The sequence below is a fragment of the Lissotriton helveticus genome, chromosome 7 (assembly GCF_964261635.1).
Source record: "Lissotriton helveticus chromosome 7, aLisHel1.1, whole genome shotgun sequence".
In the NCBI taxonomy this organism is placed as follows: Eukaryota; Metazoa; Chordata; class Amphibia; order Caudata; family Salamandridae; genus Lissotriton; species Lissotriton helveticus.
Window position 1 is genome coordinate 1,837,154,619 of NC_136068.1, and position 25,248 is coordinate 1,837,179,866.

Genomic DNA, 25,248 nt, shown 5'->3' on the forward strand with positions numbered 1-25,248 from the left:
GAACCCATACAAATTACTATTCCCACTCCACCAAGTATAAAGTCAGGGAAGGTGCTGGACACTGAACCCATACAAATTACTATTCCCACTCCACGAAGTGTAAACTCAAGGAAAGTGCTGGACACTAAACCCATACAAATTACTATTCCAACTCCACCAAGTATAAAGTCAGGGAAGGTGCTGGCCACTGAACCCATACAAATTACTATTCCCACTCTACCAAGTGTAAACTCAAAGAAGGTGCTGGACACTAAACCCATACAAATTACTATTCCCACTCCACCAAGTATAAAATCAGGGAAGGTGCTGGACACTGAACCCATACAAATTACTATTCCCACTCCACCAAGTGTAAACTCAAGGACGGTGCTGGACACTAAACCCATACAAATAACTATTTCCAATCCACCAAGTGTAAATTGAAGAAAGTTGCTGGACACTAAACCCATACAAATTACTATTCCCACTCCACCAAGTGTAAACTCAAGGAAGGTGCTGGACACTAAACCCATACAAATTACTATTCCCACTCCACCAAGTGTAAACTCAAGGAAGGTGCTGGATACTAAACCCATACAAATTACTATTCCCACTCCACCAAGTATAAATTCAGGGAAGGTGCTGGACACTGAACCCATACAAATTACTATTCCCACTCCACCAAGTGTAAACTCAAGGAAGGTGCTGGACACTAAACCCATACAAATTACTATTCCCACTCCACCAAGTGTTAACTCAAGGAAGGTGCTGGACACTAAACCCATACAAATTACTATTCCCACTCCACCAAGTATAAAGTCAGGGAAGGTGCTGGACACTGAACCCATACAAATTACTATTCCCACTCCACCAAGTGTAAACTCAAGGAAGATGCCGGACACTAAACCCATACAAATTACTATTCCCACTCCACCAAGTTTAAACTCAAGAAAGGTGCTGGACACTAAACCATACAAATTACTATTCCCACTCCACCAAGTGTAAACTCAAGGAAGGTGCTGGACACTAAACCCATACAAATTACTATTCCCACTCCACCAAGTATAAATTCAGGGAAGGTGCTGGACACTGAACCCATACAAATTACTATTCCCACTCCACCAAGTGTAAACTCAAGGAAGGTGCTGGACACTAAACCCATACAAATTACTATTCCCACTCCACCAAGTGTAAACTCAAGGAAGGTGCTGGACACTAAATCCATACAAATTACTATTCCCACTCCACCAAGTGTAAACTCAAGGAAGGTGCCGGACACTAAACCCATACAAATTACTATTCCCACTCCACCAAGTATAAATGCAGGGAAGGTGCTGGACACTGAACCCATACAAATTACTATTCCCACTCCACCAAGTGTAAACTCAAGGAAGGTGCTGGACACTAAACCCATACAAATTACTATTCCCACTCCACCGAGTGTTAACTCAAGGAAGGTGCTGGACACTAAACCCATACAAATTACTATTCCCACTCCACCAAGTGTAAACTCAAGGAAGGTGCTGGACACTAAACCCATACAAATTACTATTCCCACTCCACCAAGTATAAAATCAGGGAAGGTGCTGGACACTGAACCCATACAAATTACTATTCCCACTCCAGCAAGTATAAAGTCAGGGAAGGTGCTGGACACTGAACCCATACAAATTACTATTCCCACTCCACCAAGTGTAAACTCAAGGAAGGTGCTGGACACTAAACCCATACAAATAACTATTCCCACTCCACCAAGTGTAAACTTAAGGAAGGTTCTGGACACTAAACACATAAAAATTACTATTCCCACTCCACCAAGTATAAAATCAGGGAAGGTGCTGGACACTGAACCCATACAAATTACTATTCCCACTCTACCAACTATAAAGTCAGGGAAGGGGCTGGACACTGAACCCATACAAATTACTATTCCCACAACACCAAGGGGTCGATTCCGATCCGGTAAAATCCCCGTCCGTACGATTCGTATCCGGAGCCGTTTCCGTACGACTCGTACGGACGCCGTACGACCGGACGATTCCGATCCCGATCGGCCGACCCGGGCGCGATTCGTACGGTACACGTCGATTCGTACGGAAAAGCGCACGATCACCTACACACCGTACGGCGCGTACCCCCCATGATCGCAGGGGTACGGCGCGTACCCCTGCGATCATGGGGGGTACGTGCCGTACACCCAGCGTACTTGGGGTACGTGCCGTACACCCACCGTACATGGGGTACGGTGCGTACCCCATGTACGCTGGGTGTACGGCACGTACCCCGCATGATCACAGGGGTACGGCGCGTACCCCTGCGATCATGGGGGGTACGTGCCGTACACCCAGCCTACATGGGGTACGTGCCGTACACCCACCGTACATGGGGTACGGTGCATACCCCATGTACGCTGGGTGTACGGCATGTACCCCGCATGATCACAGGGGTACGGCGCGTACCCCTGCGATCATGGCGGGTACGTGCCGTACCCGGGGGGGGGGCGTTTTGTACCTGTTTCGGCGCGAACTCTGCGTTTACGACTGTTTTCGGCTCCCGTAGGAAAAGGGTCGTACGGCGCGTACCCGACACTGATCGTACTTGCTGGGTCGTAAAAACCAGCCGTGAACCGTAGTGATGTCGCGTACAGCCGGTTCCGAGTGCAACTCGTACGGAGATCTGAGTCGTACGGAGTCCTGTACGACTCGTACGGAGTTTGGCACCTGGTACGGATCGTACTTCGTCGTACGTACGGGACGTCTACGGGTACGATTCGTATGGGGAAAAAACTCTCCGTACGACGATTCGGAGCGCATTTTACCGGATCGGAATCGACCTACAAGTGTAAACTCAAGGAAGGTGCTGGACACTAAACCCATAAAAATTACTATTCCCACTCCACCAAGTATAAAATCAGGGAAGGTGCTGGACACTGAACCCATACAAATTACTATTCCCACTCCACCAAGTATAAAGTCAGGGAAGGTGCTGGACACTGAACCCATACAAATTACTATTCACACTCCACCAAGTATAAACTCAGTCTTGTTTTTGACATTAAACACATATAAAAAAAAAATCTTAATTTCAAATTATAATCTCAAAATACACGCAGTACATAGATACAATTTAATAATGAATTCACAATGCAGTCTTTATATCAATTTATATAGTAATAAACTTTATAATGTTACCTAAAATAGAAATGTTTAAGAATAAATACTACATCTACAATTTTATTTTAAACTTAACTATTTACATAAAAAATTACATTATTCTAAAAAAAATTTAGATTACTATTCCTATATAAATAAAAACATATTATATATTATGTATTAATATAAAATAGAATATTTAATAAAGAAATATGTATTAATATATTAATTTTATAATATATTTAAACGATAAATCTTAAACTATCATACTAATAACAAGATATTACTTTTATTTGGATTTTTAATGTTCGTAACAATAGTATTTATAAATGTTGGTAAATTTTTCTTTATTGATATTAACATTGTATAACAAACAATCACACACTAATCAATATTAGCACCAAAAACAACATTAATCTAATAATGCTATATTTTAATGTATAAATCTTCATTTAATATTTAATTACATAAATAAATTAAAATAAATTAATACACAATTAGAACATTTTTAAATGTAAATTTTTCAAATATTTAATTTTTATAACATATAATTTTAATTTTTATGTATTTTTCTTAAAATATTATTAACATTTTTAAAATATTTTTTAATTTTTAAAATAAAATTTCCAATTTGGAAAATTACATTTATATATTTTTATTATATAAGATTTACATTATCAAATCATATTAATTATTTAATACAATCCCAAAAGATTACACTATGTCATCAAAATTATATAAACATTTATTTTTAGATCCTAAACTTACATAAATACTTATTTTATTATTCTACAATTCATTTAAATTTAATCCCATACAATTAAAAAAATTTCATTGTAATATTTAAATATAAATTATTGATTTTTAAAGAAAATTTGTGTAAAATAATATTTTTTTTAAATAAAAACATTTTTATTTTTTAAATTGAATTAGATTTTTTTTTTTTTAATTGTTAATTTTTTTATAAATTTATATTTTATACTGTTCTAACACTATTCCCATTTAAACACATAACTCACTCATTTAAATTGTAATACATTTTATAAGTTTTAAAAAAAAAGTAATTTTTTTTTTAAATGTAATATATTATTTTAAAAAAAAGTCGATATTATGTCCATTCGAAAATAAAAACTCGATATTTAGACTGCACACCGGTGACAACAGGGAAGGTCAGAAGTCTAAAGAAGCTTCCTCCCCTAAAGCAGGTTAGGAGCATTGAGTGAAACTACTCTGTGTAAGCATTAAATATTGCTGTAAACCATGGCCCCCTAGCATTAATTGATTTTGCATTACTGAGGACTTCTGGCCCTCCAGCTGCCATCTTTTATTTTCCAGGAAAAGAAGACAGATTTCCTTCAACTTTTTCCTAGAAATTACAATCATGCTCTGTGGATTATCAAAGAATTCCTGATGACCAATTTCTTTAAAAAAACGTTTCACATACATGAACCACTCTATTTTCGAACTATCCTGAAGTTTCATACAATCCTGGATAATTTCCCTATTCAGTTCTGTCTCTTGGGAAACCCACACCTTGTGCCACAGCAGAATTGGGCTCACTTTAATAAGGTCTGATTCATAGACTAAGCCCAACTCCTTGTGGCAGACATATGTAGAAGTCGACCTGGGGACTGCCAGTAAATAACGGAGAAAGCGTTTTCACATGCTTGGATCTCGCTGGTGTCTGCAATACTCCAGATCCCAGCACCGTAAATCACCGTGGACACACACTTTGCTTTATAAATGTCCAACAGGATTTTAACCAGTCGGCCCCCGAGCTTAATAGCACAATTTCGCACGGCTCCAATTGCACGTGAGAAAGCTATTTTCCTCGTATTAGCAGCTTTGGCCCAGGTCCCTTTGCTGTCAGTTTATCCCTAAGTAGGAAAAAGACCTGGTGGAATCAATCTTTGTGTTGGACAAGAAGATGTTACAGTTGACCATGCTCTTTTTAGAACAGCACATGCTAAAGGTTTTGCTAATGTTGATTTTTAAACCTCTCGCAATCATATAGTCTGAAAAAGACTTAAGGCATCTCTGGAGCCCCAGTTGGGTCTCTGCCATGATTACCGCGTCGTACGCGTACATCAAGATGGTAGCTGGGTTACCTCCGATAAGTGGACAGTCCTGTTTGAGTTGTAGTAAGTGGGATGCTATGCTATTGATATATAAATTAAATAAAAAAGGCGCAATTATGCATCCCTGGCGGACTCCTTTATTTATAGGGAATTTAGAGGTACACTCTCCCTTAATGTCAAAACGAACCTTGGCGCATTCCCCTCGATATAGTTCTTTAATAAAATTGAGTAGACTCGTGTCAATTCCTAAAAGGGAAAGTGTATCCCATAAAATCTCGTGGCTTAGGCAATCGAACGCAGAACTTAGGTCCACGAATGTTAGGAATAACTTATCCCCTTTCGCTACCACATATTTGCCAATTATAATGCCTAAATTTAGGCCTTGTTCTACTGTACCTAGCCCTGCTTTAAAACCATATTTGTATTTTGAAAGGGCGCCTGTGTCTTCCGCCCATACCTGGAATCTGTTTAAAATGACCCTTTCAGCCACTTTCATAGAAGAATCTAATAGTGATATTGGTGTTAATTAGGCCACATATACCTGTGTGGCTATTTGGGCAAAGAGAACAGTTAAAGTCGCCCATCCATATCATTCGGTTCCCCGAAAAGCAATCCTCATCAGATTTCTGCATTATATTTGACAGGCCCTCCAAAACACTATATATTTCAGTCTTAAGAATATTGTTGTAAAAATTAACCACATTAATAGTCTCATTGCCTTTCACTATAAGCTCCAACATCTGATAATATTTTGAGGCAGCAATACATTTTCCAACCATAATATTTAAGGTATTCGAGATGAAAATACGTAATCCCCCTTTATTTCTGCCCCTTGTCAATAGCTCAGCCGGGGTATGAAAGGTGCGGTATCCATTTATATGAACTGCTTCCCTCACCCAGGTCTCCTGGAGGCAAACGATGGAAAATTCTTCCACAAAAGTTAAGAAAGTTGGATCATTTATCTTATTTGAGAGACCAGCAACGTTCCACGATAAAAAGGATAGAGACTTTCCCATCTCTCCTGCCTCATGATCAGTGCGAGTAGAAGGTTGGCTATTAATCCCATCTGGCCCGACATGCTGTGTATTATGCAGTGTATTATGAGGGTTTAATGAGGTTAATGAGTTAGGCACCAAGATATCTATACCCTCCATTAGGATCTCTTCATCTAGCGCATTGTTGCATAATTGGGTACCTACTTCTGTAGTTGTCGAAATAGTTACAGTGAGGTGACTCTCCAGATAACTGGGGTTCGCCTGCGTAGGCAGATCTAGATAAAGATGATGATGATGATTGGTCCTGCCCCGCGCTACATTACTGCGCTGGGTGTTAACTGTAATGGTTTTTAGTCAGTCAACCATTTCTAGGGTGCTAAACCTGTTCTGTAAGGGCAAGTAATTTTGGGTGTTTAAAGGACTATGTCGATAACTTCCCATCCTGCCCTGTCGGTGATGCGCTACAAATGTCCAATCGCCCCCATTATCTTGTTGGTTCGGTGGAGGGAAAAAGAACGAAAGTGGTCTAGTTTCGATCTCTGACTCTAGGTTTTGGTTGTGGTTATTCCAGGAGCAGATATAGTCCTCCGTACGTGGGTCTCTGAAATTGACCAGTACACAGTCTCCTTTTATGGTTTTTGGTGTGCAGCCCACCCACGATAACCTAAGGACAATCAAAATTTCACTCCTAGTGTAAGAGGGTAACGGTATATTTGTGTTAAGCCAATGAGCTACTTTGTTTTTTAAACAAATAAATGGCTCTTGATTAGTATTTTTTAATTCTGGCACTCCCGTTAATACTATGACATATGGGCTCGATTGTGGAGGTAAGTTTATACGACGAGCCCTCCTAGGTGCTTCTCCTAAGACCCCCCCTTCTCTATCTTTCTGTATTGGTACGGGTGGTGTAGGTCCTTTGCCTGGTATAATGGGGATTTTTGACAGATCTGGGGGGCTTACTACTGTTTGAGCGTTTAGGCGTTTAGAGCAGGCTCACTCAGAGGTTTCTAAACATTGTTGGATTGGTTGTATCTCTGAGGCCAATGTTGTTTTAGATGGACCCATAGGGTTATTTTTGGGATTCCCAGTAACCTTTGTGCCTTTTACCGCCGTATCTAGCTTAACCAGCTGTTGTTCGATTCCGTGGAGTCTTGCTTCCAATGGGGCAAGAATGGACTTTAACAAAATCCCCAGGTTATTAAATAGGGAGACATCATCTTTCTCTAGACTACATGAAGTAGAAAGAGTATTAATGTTAACGCCATCTCCAAGAGTGACAGCCTCACTAGAAGCCTCCGGAGGAGGCGGGGCTGCAGAACCACTAGATTTCATATTAAGTTGATCGTCATGGTTGCCGTGTCCCTTAATGTGTTTAGATTTTTTGCTTCCTACAGCTGCGGTCATTGGTTGCTTCCTTTTTGGTATCGCACCTTCCCTCCTTTCGCTTGCCTGTCTAGTGTTTGGTCTCTTTTGGGGGCTACCCTCCACTAGTGCCTGTACATCCTCTATAACTTCTAGTGATTGCGTATTAGGCACTGGCAGGGAGCAGAATGAGCCCTGAGAGCTAACGGGGCTATGTATAAGCGCCTCAATATCTATGGTATTGGCTCTTTTGATAGATTCGTGTGTGCGTGCATTCGCAAGGTGGCCCATAGAAGATCTTTTAGCCAGTGCCAAGTCCTGCGAAACACGCCTTTCCATTAAGGTTATCCCTTCGTCTATCACTGAATTTGTTCTTATGATAAAGTTGTCTAATGTTCCCAGAAGCAGGGACCCCTCGGCGACCTTATTTCTTCTATTCTTTGCAGACATTTTAATACTTTAGTAAATACAACAAACAGTAATAGGCGGTAATCACTTGCTCAGATGACGAAGTCCAGGTTTTGCATAAGCATGCGGTACCAGAAGTTAGAGGGGGGGCCAGTCCAGTCTCTTCCGGGCTCGACCGGGCTATAATGGGCCCGCCCTTGGCCCGGGCTTCGCCCGGCGACTCCCGCGCGCGTCCCGCGAGACGCGGATATGGGCGTAGCTAAGTAGGAGGAGGTGGGGGTGGGAAGAGGACCCAGGTGCGACAGGTAGAAAGCCGCACAGCCTGCTGGTCCTCGCAGTCCCGCTCAAAACGGTGTCTCCGAGTGTCAGCCCCAAAATCGGCAGCAGTCTTCCAGCAAACAGTGGCAGGTCCAGTAATAACGGGCAACAGATAAAAACTCCAAGCAGTCTCGACTACGAGCGGCTCCCGCGGAGCGGGGGCCGCGAGTCGTTTTTAAGGAGCTGGAATCAGGGAGGTGGGGCGGGAAGAGGACCCAGGTGCGGCAGGTAGAAAGTCGCACAGCCTGCTGGTCCTCGAGTCCCGCTCCAAACGGTGTCTCCGAGTGTCAGCCCCAAAATCGGCAGCAGTCTTCCAGCAAACAGTGGCAGATCCAGTAATAACAGGCAAAAGATAAAAATTCCCAGCAGTCTCGACTACGAGCGTCTCCCGCGGAGCGGGGGCCACGAGTCATTTTTAAGGAGCCGGAAGCAGGGAGGTGGGGCGGGAAGAGGACCCAGGTGTGGCAGGTAGAAAGCCGCACAGCCTGCTGGTCCTCGCAGTCCCACTCCAAACGGTGTCTCCGAGCGTCAGCCCCAAAATCGGCAGCAGTCTTCCAGCAAACAGTGGCAGGTCCAGTAATAACGGGCAACAGATAAAAACTCCCAGCAGTCTCGACTACGAGCGACACAAATAAATCTTTTCAAAACTAGTTAGTTAGTCAAAACATAAACTTAGAGTTTTAGCATCTAAATCTAAACATGTTCTATTATCTGCACTCTCTGCCCTGGTCTGTTCCTCTGAGAGAGGCTTCCTGCCCCCTTCACAAGACCACAGAGGAATGTGATCTGCCTAGCCAAAAATATGACGTGCAAGGACTCTCAGAAAAACATAGGAGCAAGAACCCCCACCTCCCTCTGTCTCTCTTTGGACGCAATCTCCTCCCAGGCTGCACCTGCGATGTTCACGTACCTAACCCATATGATGTCTGTGTCAGATCTGCTTCTTCTCCTCTCCTCCCTCTAAGACTTCTAAGGCTCTAAAGCTGACACTTTCCCGGTGGGGTCCTTTTTTATACACTAATTCCTGGCTGGCCATACTAATATTGTTGCGTTTTCAGTAGAAACTTGCATTGTGATTGGTTAGCATAGATGACATTAGGGTCTCACTATCCTGTTCTCATTGCAAATCCAACACATACCGCTTCTGACAATAGGGACTTAATGCTAAGATACATGACATGTATCAGTAAGAACATTTCTTGCAACTAAATGTATCACTCAATTTCCTGTCTCCCTTTCACATCGCACACAGGGATTACATTTCTCCACAAACACTGCTACATCGGCACAAGTGTACAGTTCACTGTGGCCCTGACCCATGTTACTTCACTTTAGGCAGCTGACATAATCTTCTGTGCATGCGGCTCTCATTTTAGCACAATTCTCAGTCATGCTGGATTCTTAGGCATCCATTTTATTTTGGGCCCAAAAACTAAAAAAAAAATAATAATATTAATTTATGAAATGAAACCCATTATGTTTACCTACCCCCATACTAGTACCCTGCATTAGTTATAACCTAGCAAAAGAAATTAGTTTAAAGCAGTCTTTCTATCATTTGTGCACACCATGCAAAAATGTGCAATGTACAACATAGCATAAACATGCACCAGTGCAAATTTTCAAAGCGCACACAGTTAATACATACTCATAGCAACATCCTTTAATGTTTTAGATAGCTTTTCACGCACAATGTGTTTGCCCCGCCTGTAGTGTTTGGTGCATGGTTAATTGGTACACATTATAAGAAGATGTGTTATGAACTGAATATGCATTGTCTAAATATGCAACAAAGCCAAAGTCTCTTAAGACAGGAACAGGAAGTATAGATTACAAGGAAAATGAGCTGGGAGGAGAGAACACATTTCATGATTATCTTCAAAGCTAAAAAGGAAACTGCAATCACAAGTTTCTCTACACTGCAAAAACACATGTTAATTCAGCACAAGCATTACAGACTGTATGCATTTTGACCAGGCCTCGTTTCATGTCTTTCACTTTGAATGCACTAAAAGTGCCCCTTTTAAAAAGCATTTGACTAGGCCTCATTTGATATTTCATGTGCCATGTGTTTTCACTTGCACCAAAATATGCCTGTCCATTTAAATGCATTCTGTCTGAAGCACAAAAATAAAGCAATGCTTGACTCCAGATGAAATCTGAGCTACAGCAATCCTCCCTTTTGATATCAAATCATAATACCTCAAATGATTTATAAATCATCGCACTTATTTAATTTCACAGGTGACATTTTTATTGCAAAAGCTGAGCATATAACAATTTTTCTTCTATTTCTAAGGCAAACACAAGTCTTGTCTGTAATCAGATCATATATAGCTAAGCTCAAATGTTTAGTGTTGAGTTCTGTAAGTAACTTCTTGGAACTGTTCTCTAAAATAAGTAACTATAATAATAAAAGGAAAATTCAACAGAACAGTTCTCTTTTCTATTTTATTTTCTTCTTTTTCTTTCATCATTCAAATATTGTTTTTTCTTCAGCTCTTGACAATTCTCAGTTACTGTTTCATCATTTCTCGGCTGGCCATCAGCTTGCCATCAGGGCGGCTCATACAGGGGCCGATTCCGATCCTGGAAAAACGCTGTACAAATTGTGGTATGGAGTGTTTTCCCATACAACTCGTATTTGTAAGGAGGCCCCTACAACCTAGGAAGTACGATCCGTACAAATAGACGCACTCCATACAAATTGTAAAAAAGACCATACAACTCGTATATACAAGCAATTCCGATTCGGATTGCTCTGTACACGACGTTCCCATGTATTCCCGGCAGCAGTTTACAACCCGGCAGGTACGATTCGTACAAACGGCACTCCATACAGCTCTTTTTTTACAAGAGCCAAAAAGTACTGGAAAAACCTTGTACGCCCCGAAAACAGTAGGAGACAGACCCCCTCATGTACGCGTCGTACACCCCATGAATACAGGGGTACGGTGTGTATGTACGGTGCGTACGGATGGCACGGAAAGTGGGGTATGGTGCGTACATACGCGATGAAGGGGTACTTGTAGTGTACGCACCGTACAAGCACCGTATCCCAAAATCGCATATGTACGCACCGTACCCCAAAATCGTGTATGTACACACCGTACCCCAAAAACGCGTACGTACGCACCGTACCCCAAAAATGCAATTTTGGGGTACGGTGCGTACATACGCAATTTTGGGGTACGGTGCGTACATACGCGATTTTGGGGTACGGTGTGTACGTATGCGATTTTGGGGTACGGTGCGTATGTACGCGATTTTGGGGTACGGTGCATACATACGCGATTTTGGGGTACGGTACGTATGTACGCGATTTTGGGGTACGGTGCGTATGTACACGATTTTGGGGTACGGTGCGTACATACACGATTTTTGGGTACGGTGCTTGTACGGTGCGTACACGACCAGTACCCCAAAATCACGTATGTTCGCACCGTACCCCAAAAATCGCGTACGTACTTTGCGTACATGCGCGATGTTGGGGTACGCACCATAAACACGCCTCGCATGTGGGGGGCCCCTGTACGCCTCATACCCCTATACGACCCGTACCCCGGTATGAGTCGTACCCCCAGAACGAGTCATACCAGGGTACGAGGCGTATAGGGGTTCACTTTGTTGCCCAGTACAAAGTCATACCAAGTATACAGGCCATTTTCCATACAAATCGTATGCTGACAACCCGGCACCAATCGTACTTGACGGGTTGGACAGCCTTTTTACAAATTGTATGGTCTTTTTTACAAGTCCGTGTCGTACAGCTTTTCCCGATCCGATTTGTAAGGATCGGGCCGATCTGTATGTATTTTTCCCGTACGAATCGTACTACACGGGTTGGAGGGGACTTTTACAATTTGTATGGAAAAAATACAAATCCTATTTGTATGGAAAATAAAAATCCAGGATCAGAATCGGCCCCACAGTGTGGCATTTTGTACTTTTTCCATGCAATTTGACCACTCAGGTGCTGAGAAACTCTGACAAAGCACCATCAATTATTTGCACTTTTTCAACCCAAGCCTTTCACTTTTATTTTCAGTTTGATCAGATTCAGATGTTTCAGCTATGGGTGCAAATGATTTTTCAAGGGAACACTCCAGACTTTTTGGATACCCTTTCAGCCAGCTTTTTCTTAGCTCCAGTCGTAGACTGCCCCAACAGTGATGTTAAGCATTCTTCACACAGGTGGAATCTGGAACCACATTGAAATAATACATGTCTCATGCAATGGCATGCAACAGGATGCTAGTACATTTAAAGTTACAGTGCACAACTATAAACTGAGAATGTAACAGGCCCACCGCACTAAATTCTTCTTCAGAGGCTGCATCTGATTCTTTCACGCTTTGGACACCGCTTTCATCTGAGTCAGTTTCCACTTTTTGCTTTTCCAGTGCCACTTCAGTTTTCTCTAGTGCTGCTTCTGACTCTGTGTGTACCCTTACATCTTGACCAATCCTCTTCTGTGGACGTTTAACCACTGCTGGCATCTCTTCTTGAAGAGGAGCTGTTTCATCAGGGGGATACAGGACCATACGTGTGTGAAAGGCATGCACCCAATTTGGAAGGCCACCACATTTCACAATAGTCTTTGTCAGGATAATTTGGAATAGACCTTTACATTTCACATCTCTCAGATCAAAGTTTAGGCACCATCCATTATGCAGATCTTGTGTAGCAGCTGCAATCTGATGAGAAACTGCACTCTCCATATCAGCCAGACCTTCACAGCAATGGCTAGTGTTTGCATCAGTGTTTTTCACAAGTGCATTTGCATGTCCATTTTCAATCAACTTCAGTGATGCTGATACACAGTCTTTTGCAAAGTAAAACTCTGCACTGTCTTTGAGTTGCTTTATTATGCTTGTAATTTCAGGTAGATAGCTACAATCCAATCCTTGTCCAATCTGTGGTACTGATTGGACAAGGATTGAAAAATGATCTGAATTCAAAGAAAATGGCAATCTATACCTGGGCATCAGTTTTTGTAATAACACATTTCCTACTATGCAGTTTTCACAACATGTATTCTGCTACAACATTGTTGTTCTATTTCTGAAACATTGCCTTGAGCCTCTATTAATTCACCTGTCTAGATTCCATTGAATTTACATGCTAATAGAACACAATTGGGTGCAACTGAATTAGCATTTCTCTCTCCCATGACAATAGTGACTCCTATTTGAGTAGCTATACTGCATGTTATGTTAAGGGCAATCAATTTTACATTTTTAGGTGAGAAATCCATGAAGCTTTGTCAACATAATGTATAAGGAGCACAGCATGTGCTGCTTCTAATGTGTCATTGTTACCTTTCAAATATGGGCCATCTACAAAATGGACATTGCTGGGCTGAATCAGACATTCATCCTTAAAGTCTGATCTTGACTTTATGCATATTTTAATGACATCTAGACATTCATATTCAGTTTCATCACAAACCAATACATTTGCTGGCATTTCTGTGAAGTTAGGGTCAAAGTCATTGGGAAATACATCACAGAACTTTGAAAACATTCATGTTTATGAATAGGCACTGAGAGAGCGCAGCCCTCCCTCCCTCTCACTGCAAATTGGTGTATTTTCTTTCAAATAAACTTTCATTCCCAGTGCTGGGGTGCAACACTTTTTCTCTTTCAACTCTAGGAATGCGTTTGTGCAACTGTTGTCCAGTGGAAGCGGATCAGACACATCCTTTTGTGTCAGCCTCAGGAAAGGCTTAGCCACTAGGGAAAGAATTAGTAACCACTCTCCACAGCAACCAACCATTCCCAAAGTTTTCCTGACTTCTTTCTGAGTTTGAGGTTGATTTATCTGGTGAATTATTTCCACTCTCTTTGATGACACCTTTCTAGCTCCCTTTCTAATTATATGTCCCAGGTATTCATCTTCTTTTTGACAGTACTCTTGACTATTCTCATGCAATGGCACTGCGACATGAACTTAACACATATCAATAAAAGTAAGCCATTCTTCAGCACATGAAATGTGAAAAAATATATTAGCTGGATTCAGTACTTCAGGACAACATAGAAAAGTTATGCTATTAATCTCCTGCACTATTCGGTCCTTTTCATTTAGTTTCTGTAAACCTGTGATCAGAAAGTTACATAAACTTCCAATCAAATCCATCAAAAATCTTTTACTCAGTTTATCTCTATTTATTGGTAACATTTCTGCAACTGATGGTGTTTTGAATACACGTCATCTGGTTCTGATTTTAATAAGACATGTTCTACACATTTTATTAATCTGACATGCTTCTCTGTGAACTCCCTTCTGTGTTTATTATTTCTTTCAAATCAGAAGATAATTTTTCAACTGTCTTTTCTGAAAAGAATGCTACAGCTGTCTCTTGTTGGGCCATTTTAAAATGTACATCCTCATCAGGAATCTGAAAATTAAGTTTATCTGGTGTACAGTAATTTGTGCTGTTTAATTTGCAAAACAATTGTTTTCCTGCTTGGCCTGAGTCACAAACAACAACTTGGTAATTTTCCTCAAATAGTCCTATTTTTGGTGCAAATTCTTCTAAAACTGGGTTTGTAATTTCTTTGTTTAAAACTCCTACAATTAAGTCTGGACCTTCCACTGTTTTCACAATGGACTTGGTAAATTCAGAATTCTGAAGGTTAAAACTCTCATTTTCAAATACAGCAACCTGTTGAACTGGGTTCTGATTTTGTCTCTGGAAATAATTCCCATTTGCTCTGGAGAACTTATTTAAATTAATTTTAAGCATTTTCCATATTTTGTAGGACGATCTGTGCTTGAAAAATTCATGCCATTGGTACCTGTTTCTGAACTGGCATTCGCATTTGCTTAACTGGCATGTTTTGCACCTGCATTTATCTCTGTATTTGTGCATCATGTTTAAATTTACATTTCTTCTTCCAATGCTCAATTCTGTTATAAAGATGGCAAAAGGGCACCTTTTCCAGCAGTACAACACCCATATCTGAATTTGCACAGACCAAAACACCTTTACTTCCATCCTGTGTTCTTTTAATCTGTACCCAATCAACATCCTTTGCTGGCACTCTGCCGTTCAGGAAAGTAATCACTGCTAGGTTTTTCTCCATAACAACAGAAGATGATGGTGCATTCATGCAAACCTTTTCATTGTCTCCTCACCTGACCTTTGCACAACAACTTCAGATTCAACCCACAATTCAGTCTGCAGGGCAATGTCAAAGAACATTTCCAAATTAATGCACAACTCTTTTACAAAGTCAACAAATCCATAAACTTGTGGGTACCACAGCATAAGTTTGTCTCTCAATTTTGGGAATGTGTCCAGAAATGCTGCAAGTTCACTTTTGTTCTGTGGCACATGAACATGCACCTCTCTCCCCTTTTCTCTCAACGAGTAAGCAAAAGCATCTCCTTCATCCTGTTTATTATTTTCCCTAACAAGGTCTGGTGGTTTCTTTTTCTTCTCATGTTTTCATGTCCATTTGTCCCCGAATTTCTTAAAACCATTGCATTTGAAAATATATTTTATTATTTCTGCAATGTGCAAATGCATCCCTGAAGAACACATTTTCTCATTTGCTTCATCATCCATATGTGCCCTGAAACTTTTCTGAATTGGAAACCTTCCTGAAACATCAATGTCATAATTTTGAGCCAAATCTGTCCGTCAATCATGTGTAGTTACTGCACATGCAGCTGTTTCCTAACTTAGGGAAATTAATTATTTTTCCTGACACTGGTTCACATTTTCATGATTTAGCAGGGGTTGTTAATTTCTTCATGTTCAAATGTTGAATTTAAAACACTAAGCTGTCTCTCTTTTTCAGGGTCTGGGTTAATTTGTTCCCCCATGCTCTATATCTTTTTAATCACCGCTGCTTCTTCAAAGCAGGTTTGAAAAATCCCATCTTCAATTATATTCATTTTCTATTCAATTCAAAATATCTTTATTCGTGTATAGAATATCCATGAAAGCACAATAAAAACAATTCATACATAGCAACATACTCAAAGCAAAAAGGTACAGTACATTAATAACAAAGACTAAGATGGTCCAGGGTTAGCGGGATATATCATATATTAAAAATCGATACGGTGCGCTTAACAACATTACAACAATATACAGTCTAGACGACCTTCATTGGGCACACATAGTTCTGCGTGACCATACGGCTGACTTCAGGAATGATCCAACATGGAAAATTATTTCATCTTCCACCAATTTAAGCACTTCCGTGTAGGCTTCCCTGAAGTCGGAAATGGTGCGTTTTTTAAAGAAAGGTATCAAAAATCCTTTTGTGAATTTAGAATAAAGACTACATGAGAATAAAAAGTGCAACATTGTTTGGTTACTGTGTGCGTTGCAAGGGTAGGGCAATGCGTCAAGAGCAGCATTATAGCCCAAAGGGAAGCATAGTAAATATTTCATTGTACCTGCCCGTAAACGAAATAGCAACCCTCTTTCCCAGTGTCCTATAGGTTTTAAAAGGTATCTGGAAGGTAGGTGAGTACAGTCCTCTATGGACATATACCTTACAACTGAGGTTTTCATGATCTCGCTCCGGTACCTTTCCTCGCTATACTTTTTATACAGTGCCTCTTATATCACCTTTTTGTTAGTTGACTCGGATTGAATTGGGTTTAAAAAGATGTGCAGGTGGTTCACACTCTTTAGGCTCTCTTTTACGGTGGCCAGCCATGGTATGTCCCCACGCCTCTCGCATCTAAGGCAGTCAATTATTATGTCTCTGGTGAGAGATGCTGCAGTGTTTTTCCAAATTGCAATCCAGAACAATGCTGGACGAGCCCTAATATAATCTTCAGTGTAGGGCAGTTTCAGTTCTTTATGGCACACATATACAGAGGAGGAAATCGGGGCTCCCAAAAGTTACCTACATAGTCTGTTTTCTTCGCATTGAATACTGCTACATTTGGTAAAGCCCCAGATTTCTGCTCCATTGGTTGAGGTGGTGGCACACTGTAGTTTAAAGATTTTCTTGGGAGCTAAAACTACTTCAGACCTTTTGGGTTGGGGTATTCCCAGAATTGTGTTAATATTTCTTGACAGCTTACTTCTGCTCTGTGCCACATGATCGGACCAGGAGCCATTTGTAGCATAAACTAACACAAGATAAGAAAAAGTGCTAGTGCTTTCTAAACTTTCCGAATTAACAGTAATTTTATTATTAGGGCGCCTTTTCTGACCGTAAGCCATTGTAAACAATTTTTTTTAAATGAGTCCTTAAATCTACAACAGCCATAAAATCTACAAAGCCTCGTGCTAAAATGTGTAGGGCGTTTGGGGATACGTGCCATTAAAGCAGCATCATCAGCATACAATAAGGCGGGGAGTATATTACCATTTATTCTCGGGACATCATGGGTGAGTTTTACTAGTGAATCATGTAAGTCATTAATATACAAGATGAAAAGAAGGGGCACCCCTGTCTAACACCTCTATCAATATTGATGTCCCTTGATACATCCCCGTCCTGGCTGATCCTCACCTGGGCATACAGAACTCTGTGCAAATATGCTAAAAAGTGAACTAGAACTTCATCCAGGCCTTGTTTTAAAAGAATGAACCATAGGTGTGACCTATTGACGAGGTGAAACGCAGAGGGAAGGTCCATAAAAGTGAGATATATAGGAGATTTTTTTGCAACAGTGTACTTGCCAATAATCAGGTTTAGGTACAGGCACTGTTCCACTGTACCTACTTTACTTCTAAACCCTAGTTGACACAGCCTTAAAATCTTATCTCCTCAGCCCATGACCTTATCTTGTTATAGAGAATCCTTCCTAGGATTTTCAGGGTGTTATCGATGAGAGATGAAAGAGATAGGTCTGTGTGACCAGGTGGCGGAGGGACCGGCCCATTCACCTACACCCCCTCGATGTCTGTTCCCCTCTTTGTCATCCTGCAGCAGCATGACTTGGGGAACAAGACGGGGCAATGGGACGCATCCAACTCTCGGGACGAAGGCGAGAGCTGTTTCTTTAATTGGACGGAGTTGGTGACCGGCCACACCCCCTGGTCAGCTGGGACCCCGGAAATAAAGGCCGACTCTATGGTGAGGGAGGAGTGTTTATCACCCGGAGGAGTCAAGGAGTCGTGGAGGGAGGAAGGAGACGTATGGTGTGGAGAAAGCAGAGACGGGGACGAGAACGAGCAGGAAGAAGGAGAGAAGGAAGAGGCGAGCCCAGCAGTTGCAGTGCCAGGAGGCCAACGACAAGGCGCGTCGCCCAGCCGCACTTCAAGGGAAGTGTGGCTAACCCAGGTACGGGACTGTATCGTGGGCTGGGCGGGTAGGAGAGGTTTTAAACCTCCGTAGTTCACCCGCCACCGTTATCCATTCACTGACCCCTCCCCTACTGCACTTCCGACACCTCGCTGAACCCTGTATGCACGTGTGTATCTCCCCCACACCCTTCCCTTAAGCACTCAGTGAACCAGAGCCCTTTGCTGAGTTCGTTTCTCTTTTGTTGCATGTATCCCGAGACCGGCTAACAACACGGACGCGCCTACAGATCCCAGTAGTCCACGGGAGGGAGGAAAACCAGGAGGAGATTACCGGAAGGAGAGGAGTTTGCCGGCACGACGAGGGACCGAGTCACCCCTTTCCCTACTACCGAAATCCACCGCAGCGCAAGCGTCTGTTAAGAAAAGCAATAAAACCTGCTTTACCGAAACCACCCGAGTACGTGTTTCCATCGATCCCGCCACAAGTGGTGGAGAATGAGGGCAACCCAGTAACCATCTGTCAACCCAAGATGGAGGAATTGCTGCAGACGCTGGTGAAAGTACAGGAGCAGCTGGGATGGGCAGTCGAGCAACAACTCACTGCTGCCCAGGCCGACAGAGAGACATTTCGTAACACGGTAGCCACCCAGATGGAGGGACTGCAAAAAGTTATAGGGGACTCCAGCAACCCTACTTACAGGGAACCCAGGGCTACTCACCCGACCCCTTCCGGAATATCCCTCCAAAAATACATCCCCGGAGACGATCCGGACGTGTTTTTAACCAACTTTGAGAGGGTGGCATTGGCGTGCGGGTGGCCAGTTGAGAAATGGCCGTTCTTATCAGGTGGCCAACGCCTCTGGGCAAACCCCCTATAACCAAATCAAAGCCATCATCCTAGACCACCTGGGTATGGACTGTGAAGCCTATAGAGTACGTTTCCGGAAGGAACGGGGGACCCCGGGCGACAATCCTAAGACTCTATTCTTCAGAATGAAGATGGCCGCCGACAAGTGGCTAACACCGTTAACCAGCTCCAAAGAAGAAATCATGGACAAAGTGTATCTAGAACAGTATTTAGAGGCGCTCCCTTATGCGACACAGAAATGGTTGAGACAACATTCTAATCTGACAACCATACAGGCGATGGAGATGGCAACCACTTTTTCCAGGGCACAACCTAAAACACAGCCATTCGAGCCAGAAAAACCGGTCAGACCAACCCCGCGTTTCGAAAAAAAAAACAGACCCCCTCCTGTGTTCCAACCTATGCAACCTATAAGGCCAGACGCTCCGGTCTTCAGAGGACCCCAATGTTTTGAGTGTGGGCTGTGGGGCCACATAGCCCGCCTGTGTCCACAGAAGAGAGCACCTGAAGAACCAATGGAGGTCGGCTACCTGCCGAAACCAATCATGTACTCAGCGGACTAGGAGGAGCCTTTTATGTAAGTGTGAGGGTGAATGGGGTGAGTGCGAAAGCGGTCCTGGACTCGGGCTGTAAACAGTCGGTGGTGCAGGGGTCTTTAGTAAGGGAGGGTCAGGTCGTCCCCGAAACTGTAGTGCACATCAAGTGCGTCCATGGGGATGTGAAACGGTACCCAGTAGCGTACATACCTCTACAAATAATGGAAGGGAGAACCTTAGTTGTTAAAGTGGGAGTTCTAGGGACCCTACCTGAGGAAATTATCATAGGGACGGACAATCCCCAGTTCTTAGACACCTTTAGAAAGACCCAGAAACGAGAGAACCCTGACGACCCCAAACCTGCTATGGTAACCGCCGATCCCTGGATCATGGACCGTAGTTTTAAGTTTGCCCAGGCCAATGACGCCAGCTTGTTTAACGCGTTGGAACAAGCCCATCAGACTCAGGACGACCCCAGTCCCCGATATCCCCGCTTCCTGATCCAAAACGACCTGCTTTATCGACAGGGGGACTCTTCAGACGCACCGCAGCTACTTGTTCCTCAAGACTTTAGGGAACAGATAATGTACTATTCTCACACACACTTACTCGCAGGACATTCTGGGACTGAGAAGACAACGCAGAATGTGCTCCGTTACTTCTATTGGCCGGGTATCTACCGAGACCTCAAAAACCACTGTCAAGCTTGCACCATCTGCCAGAAAAAGAACACCACCCGTCCACCGGCCGTGCCCCTACAACGCTTACCTATAATCGGGGTACCCTTCGAGAGGGTTGCAATGGATCTGATCGGACCACTGCCCAAAACCAAGAGGGGCAATATGTATGCCTTGGTGGACTATGCGACTCGGTTTCCGGAGGCTTTTCCGCTCCGGGCCCCAACCACCAAAGCCATACAGGATCGCTTCCTTGAGTTATTTTCACGGGTCGGTTTCCCGAAAGAAGTGATCACGGATCAAGGTACGCCATTCATGTCCAAACTAATGAGGGAGGTGTGCGCCCTTCTGAATCTCCACCAGATCCGGACCTCGGTTTACCACCCTCAAACGGACGGGCTGGTGGAACGATACAATGGCACGCTCAAGGCCACTATGAAGAAAATGCTAGCGGTCAATGGAAGTGAATGGGACCTGATCCTTCCATTAGCACTGTATGTGATAAGGGGACAAAGACAAAGCAGTCTTGGGTGCTCCTTGTTCGAAATGCTGTACGGAAGACAACCAAGGAGTATACTGGAAATGACGAAGGAAGTCTGGGAGACGGAACGAGAAGGTGATACCAGGAGTCTCCTTGAATATAGCCAGACGTTAAAGAACTCATTGGGAAAAATAAGGGATCTGGCCTACTCACAACTGGAGAAGCATCAAGGCAAGCAGAAGACCTGCTAAGATAAAGGTAAAAGATGGAGACGGTAAGCTGTGGACGAATGGGCTCTGGTGTTACTACCATCGGCAACCAGAAAATTCCAGAACGAGTGGCAGGGTCCTTTCCGCGTGATTGAAACCATCGGGAAAACGACCTACAAGTTGAGGATATCACCCAGGAAAACACAAATATACCATATTAACATGTTGAAGAAATGGATTGGACCTCCCCCTCTCGCCCATAACCTCACCCTGCCCACGGGAGCAGGCAGGACGACTACGATGGACGATCCGGTTATCAACGAGGAACGGAGTACATTGCGGCCTTTTTATCAGCTGTTCTCAGACCTACCAGGGAAGACAGCATGCATCGAACACAGGATAGAAACACCAGAGGGCGTAGTCATCAAACAGAGGCCATATCGCATCCCAGCAGCCCGTAGACCAGCCATCCAGAAAGAGATACAAGAGATGCTACAGATGGGAGTAATCAGACCCTCTAGAAGCGATTGGTCGTCGCCGATTGTTATGGTCCCCAAACCGGATGGCTGCATACGTTTTTGTATGGACTTTCGCGCCCTGAATGCAGTGTCATCGTTCGACTCTTATCCCATACCACGCATCGATGAGTTGATTGAAAAACTGGGACAAGCGAAATACATCAGCACCATCGACCTGACCAAAGGATATTGGCAGGTGCCCCTTAAAGAAGAGGACAGAAAGAAAACCGCGTTCGCTACCCCCGACCGGTTGTTTGAGTTTAACATATTACCCTTTGGCCTACACGGGGCACCAGCGACTTTTCAAAGACTGATGAACGAGCTTCTTCGAGACCACCAGGCGTTTAGCTCGGCTTACCTCGATGATATCATCGTATTCAGTCCATCGTGGGAGGAACACCAGCAACATCTGACCACCATACTGCCCAACTACAGAATGCCGGATTACACATTAACGCCAAAAAGTCCCGGATGGGCTTCCAAATAGTGAAATATCTGGGTTACCTATTGGGCCGTGGTTTGATTGAACCACAGATAGAGAAAATCAGAGCCATATCCGAGACCCCGTTCCCACAAAACAAAAAAGAGATGAGGGCCTTCCTTGGATTAATAGGGTACTATCGCCGATTCATACCCTCTTTTTCCGACCGCGCCAGCCCCCTCACTGACACCCTGAAGAACGAGTATAAACCTTCGGAGTTCAGAGAGCCCACGACTGCAATGTGGACAGCCTTTAACGCTCTAAAGAGATCTATCACCACAAGTCCTGTGTTACGTTCCCCTGACTTTACGCTCCCATTCATCTTACATACGGACGCCTCTGACTATGGGGTGGGGGCGGTGTTGTCTCAAATGTCATCAGAGGGCACGGAACATCCAATCCTCTATATCAGTCGGAAATTGTTCCCCCGTGAGGTCAAGTATCCGACTATAGAGAAGGAATGCCTGGCCATAAAATGGGCCGTGGAAAAGCTCAGGTATTATCTGGAGGGCCATCCCTTTACCCTCTACACGGACCACGCTCCCTTGACATGGATGAGCCGGAACATGTCCAACAACCCAAGGGTTCTTCGCTGGTTTCTCGCTCTCCAGCCCTTTAGCTTTGCGGTCTGTCACCGTAGGGGCCGGGACAATGGCAGCGCGGACTACCTCTCTCGGTATCCTCTCCCCGATCGGGAGAATCCTGGGGGGGAGGTGTGTGACCAGGTGGCGGAGGGACCGGCCCATTCACCTACACCCCCTCGATGTCTGTTCCCCTCTTTGTCATCCTTGCAGCAGCCTGACTTCGGGAACAAGACGGGGCAATGGGACGCATCCAACTCTCGGGACGAAGGCGAGAGCTGTTTCTTTAATTGGACGGAGTTGGTGCCCGGCCACGCCCCCTGGTCAGCTGGGACCCCGGAAATAAAGGCCGACTCCACGGTGAGGGAGGCGTGTTTATCACCTGGAGGAGTCAAGGAGTCGTGGAGGGAGGAAGGAGACGTATGGTGCGGAGAAAGCAGAGACAGGGACGAGAACGAGCACGAAGAAGGAGAGAAGGAAGAGGCGAGCCCAGCAGTTGCAGTGCCAGCAGGCCAACGACAAGGCGCGTCGCCCAGCCACACTTCATGGGAAGTGTGGCTAACCCAGGTACGGGACCGTATCGTGGGCTGGGCGGGTAGGAGAGGTTTTAAACCTCCATAGTTCACCCGCCACCGTTATCCATTCACTGACCCCTCCCCTACTGCACTTCCGACACCTCGCTGAACCCTGTGTGCAGGTGTTTATCTCCCCCACACCCTTCCCTTAAGCACTCAGTGAACCAGAGCCCTTTGCTGAGTTCGTTTCTCTTTTGTTGCATGTATCCCGAGACCGGCTGACAACACGGACGCGCCTACAGATCCCAGAAGTCCACGGGAGGGAGGAAAACCAGGAGGAGATTACCGGAAGGAGAGGAGTTCGCCGGCACGACGAGGGACCGGGTCACCCCTTCCCTACTACCGAAATCCACCGCAGCGCAAGCGTCTGTTAAGAAAAGCAATAAAACCTGCTTTACCGAAACCACCCGAGTACGTGTTTCCATCGATCCCGCCACAGTCTGTAACAACTGGGGTTAGAACAATCGCCCTTTTTAAAAATCGGTACATTGATACTCGTGGACAATGTTCTTGGGATTGTAGCATAAGTTACATTATTTAAAAAAAATCAATAAAAGAGGTGCCTAAAAATCTGGTTTACTTTTAATAAGATCGATGAGCAACCCATCAGGGCCCGGGGCTTTATTACCCAAACTTTGTTGGATTGCATCCTCAACTTCTAGCAAAGTTATTTCAATTGGGGTGGGCGCATGAAATTCATATGAATCCTCGTTTCCAGTTGGGACCGAGTAAATTTTGGAAACATTAGCCACCCATAAGTCACTAGTTATATTGCAACTGATAGCGGTCAGAGTATGTCCCAATGGCCTAATGTTTTTTACTGCCGCCCAAAAGCCATTTCCATTTTTTGAAGATGCACTACATGCTAAACTATCCCAATGATGTTTTAGGATTTCATCTTTCCTTCGTGTAATTACTATCTTATAATGGTGCCTCAGGGATTTCACAAGTGCCCGATCTCTGGGGGTTATTGTTAGTTCCTTGGGGAGCTTTCTATTCGCTAACGAATAGTCTCTGTTAAACCATCTCGGTCCCGTTCGAGGTTTCGTGATAGGCCTTACCAACAACTGTTTAGCACCCTCAGACAGTTGGGTAAAAGTTCCAATTACATCAGGTTTATGATCTTTAAATGACAAACAGGTGTCATCAAGTGGCGAATGAGTAGTTAACATATTGACAACTAACTTGTTGTTGTCAATACCCCGCCAAACTAATCTCCGATAATCTGTGGAGGGTAACAAATTCTTAGCGCCACACTCCTTATGGTTTTCGAGCTTAGGAGCAATTTTCAATAATATTTTAATAGGATTGTGATTGCGATGGTGGGTCGGTATAAGCTCTGCACTTAACAAACAGTAATCTAAAATGGAGGAAATAAAAATATAATCAATAGTGGAGGCATAACCCCTGCCTCTATATGTCGCTTTGATACAATTAGCTTTATCAGGGATGGCAGCGATATCCATAGTGTTACCTAGGTTATGGTTGCATAGATGATCTAATAATTCAGTCCCCCTGATGCAGTGAGACAAACTGGTAGTCGGGAATGTTGTTAAGTTATTACCCATTGGAATCCTGACATTAAAATCTCCCCACCACACAAATACAGACAACGTTAGTAAAAGTCTTGAGGTTTCGTAGGGTTAAAATAAAATGTAACAAATTATTAAAAATTATATTGGGCACAGAATGAAAATCATTGTTCTAAAAGTTGATTAAACATATAGAGATGCCCCTTATATAGATCAGAGGATGTAAATTATCATTTCTTGTATCTAAAATATTTACAATGCCTCCCGTTA